The 6,536-nt window shown below is 34.6% G+C and overlaps 1 long non-coding RNA gene across 1 annotated transcript in view; it reads left to right on the top strand.

The window, feature by feature from the left end:
- The window catches only part of LOC107554482 (uncharacterized), an 8,013-nt gene extending 5,475 nt beyond the window's left edge, over nucleotides 1-2,538 (top strand). Inside the window, exon 3 of the long non-coding RNA XR_001605059.1 lies at nucleotides 2,529-2,538. This is a non-coding gene — a long non-coding RNA (uncharacterized lncRNA). The remainder of the gene's footprint in view (nucleotides 1-2,528) is intronic.
- Nucleotides 2,539-6,536: the final 3,998 nt, after the last annotated feature.

The raw sequence follows: 6,536 nt of genomic DNA, 5'->3' as shown, positions 1-6,536 counted from the left end.
AGGGATTTCGCCGAGGGCGTCAAATTGGCTAGAAACGGCCCTGATGCTGCCACTTGTCATTAAAGGAATAGTTCACCCAAAAATTTAATTTCTGTCATTATTTGCTCACTCATGTTGTCTCAAACCTGTATTAATTTCTTTCTTGTCCTGAACGGGAAAAAAACGATATTTTGTAGAATATGGGTTACCAAACGGTCTTATTTTTTTAATAGACCCTTTTCACATTTCCGGGTTTCTATAGTAAATATATAATGGTGAATGGGAGACTACCATATATATATATATATATATTTTTTTTTTATTTATTTATTTATTTATTTATTTATTGCATTCCCATTTGTTCAAATAGCAAAAGAAAAACTTTAAAAAAATAAAATAAAATAAAGAGAGACTGGTAATGACAGTCAGAAGAGAGAACAATGTCAAATTTACCGTCACTCCCGTAGACACTGTATTAGAAACACCCTCACATTAGCGTTAATTCGTTTTTTTGTAATTTGATGCAACGGTAATATAATACAAAATATAGTGTTATAAATGTACATACATTTAAAAAAAAAATATGCTGATGACCATTGAAGTGAGTCTTCACAGTCTTGTGAAAAGGGTCCATAACAAAGATAAAATAATGACAAGGATTTTTATCTTCGCCCACTTTGGCCTAAATGTCTGCCATTCTTTTTTATTTGATATTTTGTTGAGGTGTAGGAGGTGTTATGTTTCTGCACTCTTCCATTTTTAGCAAATAAAGAAAAATGTAGCTTGTACATAATAGATTGTTTTTTTTTTTAAACCATTTTTATGATGGTTTGTATTTTTTGTGCTCTTTGGAACATCAATGTTTGTTTAAGTGATTAACTCCGTTACTTGTGTTTGTTTTCAGACATGATAGCAGACGTTTTATACTTGTGCTACAACTTTTTGGCCTGTGCTACAAAATTTTCAACCTCTGTAGCACCAGTGCTATGTGCAAAAAAGGTTAACGTACAGCCCTGTGTGCAATTAATAATTGTACCACAGCAGCAACCATGCTATATAGTTTTGCAATGCATGTGTGAACCTGTTTAGAAACCTGTTGTCAAACTAAGAGAACATTTAATGATGTTTTTAATCCAAATTCACTTAATTACATCAGTCGAGAGATTGAGGCACAAATTATGCTATTTTATAGTACTCTATACAGTGATAGAAGGCTATGTCAATTAACATTCCATTGTAAATATACTTTATTTTTATAAAAATACCTGAGATGGCTTGATAAACACAGATAAACCATATATTGTCACAATTGTATGTTTATTATATTGACGTTTATCTGCATTTTATTTAGCAACAGCAACAGCTGGATTCCTTGCCTTTGTCTATATAATAGGGATGTGCATCTCATGACTCAGGCCGATACGATACACATCTCGATGCATAGCCAATGATATGATACATTAAAGATACATATGAAGCAGAATGAATTACCCCTATTACGATGCAGTGCGATCTGATTTCGATTAGATTCGATTCAACACAATGCGATCCGTTGCAATATGATGCAATGGAGAAAATATGATCACTTTTAATGACTCAAGGCCTGTTTCATAACACAAGTTAACCAAATAAGCCAGGCTTATTTCAATTAGTCTGTCTCATTGTCAGATGATTTGGTTCCATAAAGCAAATTTTACACAGGCCTAGATCAAGCTTAGTCACTGTGGCAACTTAATGCTGGGAAACTAACCTGGTCTAGAGCAGGCTAACTGTCAGGCTACACTGTAAGAAAAAACTGTCAATAAACAGTACAATATACCGTACTATTTAAAGTAATTTTTCCGTTTTTGGTTTTTACATGTGTTTTCCCGTATTTTTTTAATTACACTTTGCATTGTGGGAGAGCCTTGGTCGTTTATCGGCACGAAAACAGTGAAAGAGCAGGCGCCATTATTCACGGCGATCTTCTCGGTCAAAGTTTCATTTTAAAGTCTGCTTTCGAATTTGGGGAACCTGGTTCTACACTTCCGTGGTAAATTATAGATTCTGTTGTTAAATGTCACATAAACTGTTGACGTAACATTAATTTAGTTAAGGTCTGGTTTGTTTGGCAAATGAATGTCGGAGCCGTCACATTCAACATTTTCTGTCACACATCTTATTTATACTTATCTTATTTATCGTCACAGTTTTTGGTTTTTACATGTGTTTTCCCGTATTTTTTTAATTACACTTTGCATTGTGGGAGAGCCTTGGTCGTTTATCGGCGCGAAAACAGTGAAAGAGCAGGCGCCATTATTCACGGCGATCTTCTCGGTCAAAGTTTCATTTTAAAGTCTGCTTTCGAATTTGGGGAACCTGGTTCTACACTTCCGTGGTAAATTATAGATTCTGTTGTTAAATGTCACATAAACTGTTGACGTAACATTAATTTAGTTAAGGTCTGGTTTGTTTGGCAAATGAATGTCGGAGCCGTCACATTCAACATTTTCTGTCACACATCTTATTTATACTTATCTTATTTATCGTCACACATCTTACTTACAGAGGTTACTCTTTAAATTGTTCATTAACTTTTAATTGTTGTTGATGCGGTGTGTTTAGTGCTGATCATATAATTTCAAGCATCTGTCATTACTGAAGAGAAGCAGTTGTGATAAATCTGAAGTGCAGTTCTAACGTTAGTTTAATGCCTTCAACAAAAGCTGGCAGAGGAATTGTCGAGAAAAGGAGAGACCATTTACATCTTTCTTAATTTAAAAGAGATGAAGATACAACTAAGTGAAGATCTGGCATCGCAAATTCTTCAAGGATAACACTATCACCTTTTCTGCCAAATAAAGTAAGTTTAGACCTTTTATTGTCTTGTTTTACACACACAAGGACCATAACATGCAAAAGAGAAATCAATTCGGTAACTTTACTAGCAGGCTGTCTGTGAAGCGGCTGAGTGAACACAGGCATCGACAAATCAGACATGAGACAGCGCTTTGAGTTCCCTTTCACACTGTAATGGACAAATGCACACGACATTATGCCAAAATGACCTTGTAAACAACACAGTCTAAAATAATTGACCGTAAAGACGGGAGTAGATCGGATGTGTGTCAGATATGCGTCATGTTTTAAAGGGACAGCAGTTCATGACATTCATAGTGTTTCTTTTGTTTTCCTTCTAACGACAGGAAATAATTACTGCTGTACTGTGAATCTCAAGCACTCCTGCATTCTTATCATGGGTTTGTATTCTGTTTTATTAACAGTTTATATTTAACATTAGTGTTAAATATTGAAAAGAAGTTGGTTGCTTTCAAAGGTGTGTTCAAAGCTGCTTGTCGTTATGTATATGGTAATTTTGTAATGTCTTTTTTTGTTTATGGTGATGGGCAGTTCAAGATCGCTGTTGTTCAAGAAGTTAATGACCACATCTCCCCTGTTGCAGTTATGAGCGCAGGACGTGCTCAGGACAATTCAATTGCACAGATCGTTTTGTGTCTTTACACATCAATGTATCGTCACGAGCCGCAAGGTTTAATTAGGTTTTGTTTGTGTATGTTTTTTTGACTCTCAAAGCCGTGATTCCCATCCACTGAGATTGTATGACTGACAGACTGCAACGGTTTGTGTTAAAAATCTCCGTTTGTGTTATACTGAAGAAACAAAGTCACCTACATCTTGGACACTCTGGGGGTAAGCAGATAAACATAAAATTTTCATTTTTGGGTGAACTATCCCTTTAATCATGGTTTTGTTACTTCAAATAATAATTTACAAAGAAGTATTAAGATATAAATATATATATATATATATATATTTGGTAATTCCTGCTGTTACACTTACAGGACGATCAAATCCTTTTTTAATATTGACAAAACATTTCATTCAAATATCCACTTAATCTTTACATTTTGGTCACCTTTTTGTGATAGAAATGCTACAGCCTCTATAATTTCTTCAACAAAAAACACATGGACATCACAACCCTTACAAAAATTAAGCATGGATTTATCGTAGTAAAACTGCTTCACTTTCTTTTGCATGATTTCTGAATGCTTGAGACTATAAAATCAATCTGACAACTGTATTAATAAAATCATAGCAATAGGTAACTGTCTAGAGCCACAATTGTAATTTGTAAATAATACAATTTAATTACTATTTATTTATTTACTTTTATATTTTATTGAAGTTCTATTTTGAATTTTGACCCCTATAGTAGTGGGTTTTTTTTACTTCCATAATATTTGAGGGAGGGGGCACAATAATACAATTATGCTTAGGGCACCCATTTGGCCAGCAGCGGCCCTGTTAATGAACTTAAAATACTGTATGATTGCTTTTCCATCTCCAACTTGCATGTTACTCTTTTCAGTTTCATTAATTAAATTTTTTGTCATATCCATTTCTTTTAGAGTTTTCCTGTGAAGAAATCCTGAATGAGGGTTGAGATGAAGGCAACCAAGTGGCTACACATTCCTCTAAGACTCTTCCATGAACAGCTTCGAAAATCCATATAATATTTTAGCTTTTTTCAAATCTCAAAATGGAACTTGGACTAACCATGCAGATAAACGGGGGAAAAAACCCTGGAGGCTGTGTTCAGTAGTTTCCTCAAACTGGCACATGGTGAGAGGTATACTAAGAGTGTACAAACCCTTGGAGCCCTGCGTCTCACATGCTCCTACTTCAAATTGTATAGTTTTCTTAGTTTCACATTGAAATGTCAAGCATGAGTGAACTAATCTTTGTTCTATATTTTCAAATGCTGTACAAGAAAGTGTTGTTGCAGAATCATGCCAATTGAGGTTTAACACTTAAATAATTTAGCATGAATTACAGGTTAGTAATCTAACTTAAAGAGAGAGTTCACCAAAAATTTTATAAGAAAATTCTGTTAATTACTCACCCTCATGTTGTTCCAAACCTGTAAAACTTTTGTTAATTTTTGGAACACAAATGAAGATAATTTTAATGATACTTGGCCACATGTCACTTCACTCACACTCACTCACGTCACTCACTATAGTTTGCAGAACAGATAGTAGAACATTACAATCTAAAATTGCTCTTTAAGGCATTAAAATAACTAAATTAAAAGTTAAAATCACTGAATTAAAAATGAAAATAAATAATAAAGAAAATGACTACATTTTAACTGCTATAACACATTACCACACATTAACTCATTTGAGCTAGTAATTAGTACTGTAGCCTACTAGCTTAGATTTGATTTATCTATTACAATAGTCCACTTACAGTTACTGCTATCATGAAAATACACTTTATATGTATGTTTAAAATTCTACAAAAGAGACATTTAATGTCAAAAACAATTTTTTTAGCAAATGTATATTTTACTCAGAATTATTGCGCTCCTATTCGATTGCGCTCTTTCTGTTTAGCACGCATGCGCGCAGCAGCGCTCGTTGATCTCGTGTGCCTCGCCCACTCCTGACAGCAGATGAAGAATATAACTGTGACATGTCAGTTATGCACAATGTTTTAAATGCATTAAACAGCACAAATATATTAGCTGTTTGTCATGGTGGATCGATTTGATCCTTGATCGTCATTAAAATCTTCTTAAGAATAAGCGTGCACAAATTAGTGAGATTGTGTGAATTTAATTTGTCGTTAATGGAACCGCTTTAGCCCCGATTGATTTCTTAGGTTATTTCAAGTCAGGTTTTGGACTTTAATCCCAGTTTTTCCTCGGGTCTCCATAGTGTTGTGATGCGTCATATTCACGCAGCAGCAGCAGTGATGAGAGACACGCTTGAGAAATAGTTTAGAGAGGAGAAATCAATCTACATATAAAATATTGGTCACAGATTAACACTGTTGTAATACAAAATAAACAATTTATGTAGGCTACATTAGGCCTACATGCCATTACAAATGCCTGCAAAGGGAGCCAAAGGCCTGGTAATTCCTGCTGTTACACTTACAGGACGATCAAATCCTTTTTTAATATTGACAAAACATTTCATTCAAATATCCACTTAATCTTTACATTTTGGTCACCTTTTTGTGATAGAAATGCTACAGCCTCTATAATTTCTTCAACAAAAAACACATGGACATCACAACCCTTACAAAAATTAAGCATGGATTTATCGTAGTAAAACTGCTTCACTTTCTTTTGCATGATTTCTGAATGCTTGAGACTATTATATGAGGTATTTCCTAGAACGGCATAAGTTCTATTATTTCTGTGAGTCTCACTTTCTGCGCAAGGGCGCCCTCTGGCGACGAGGATGAATGAAACAGACATGTCTGGCCTCACGATGTCTTAAAAATAGCTTTGTAAGTTTATCTGTTACCAAATCGATTTCTTCTCCTCTGTCAGCCATTGTTGGTTAAAAAAACAGCTATTAAATGTACAGGAATATATTTTAGCTTGTGCAGATCGCTATAGATGCAGTTTGCAAGCTCTGACTAGTCCAGTTATCTATCCAAAGGACATGAAAATGCTGTCCTTATTGTATGCCTTCTAGATGGCCCTGGTGTCACCAGCTTGACAACTGATTGGTTAAAGCAACAATTTCATTGCCATT

Source organism: Sinocyclocheilus grahami, unplaced genomic scaffold, assembly GCF_001515645.1.
Source record: "Sinocyclocheilus grahami isolate Dianchi unplaced genomic scaffold, SAMN03320097.WGS_v1.1 scaffold503.1, whole genome shotgun sequence".
NCBI classification, from domain to species: domain Eukaryota; kingdom Metazoa; phylum Chordata; class Actinopteri; order Cypriniformes; family Cyprinidae; genus Sinocyclocheilus; species Sinocyclocheilus grahami.
Note: the sequence above shows the minus strand (reverse complement) of the source record. Positions and strands in the feature narration are given on the sequence as shown.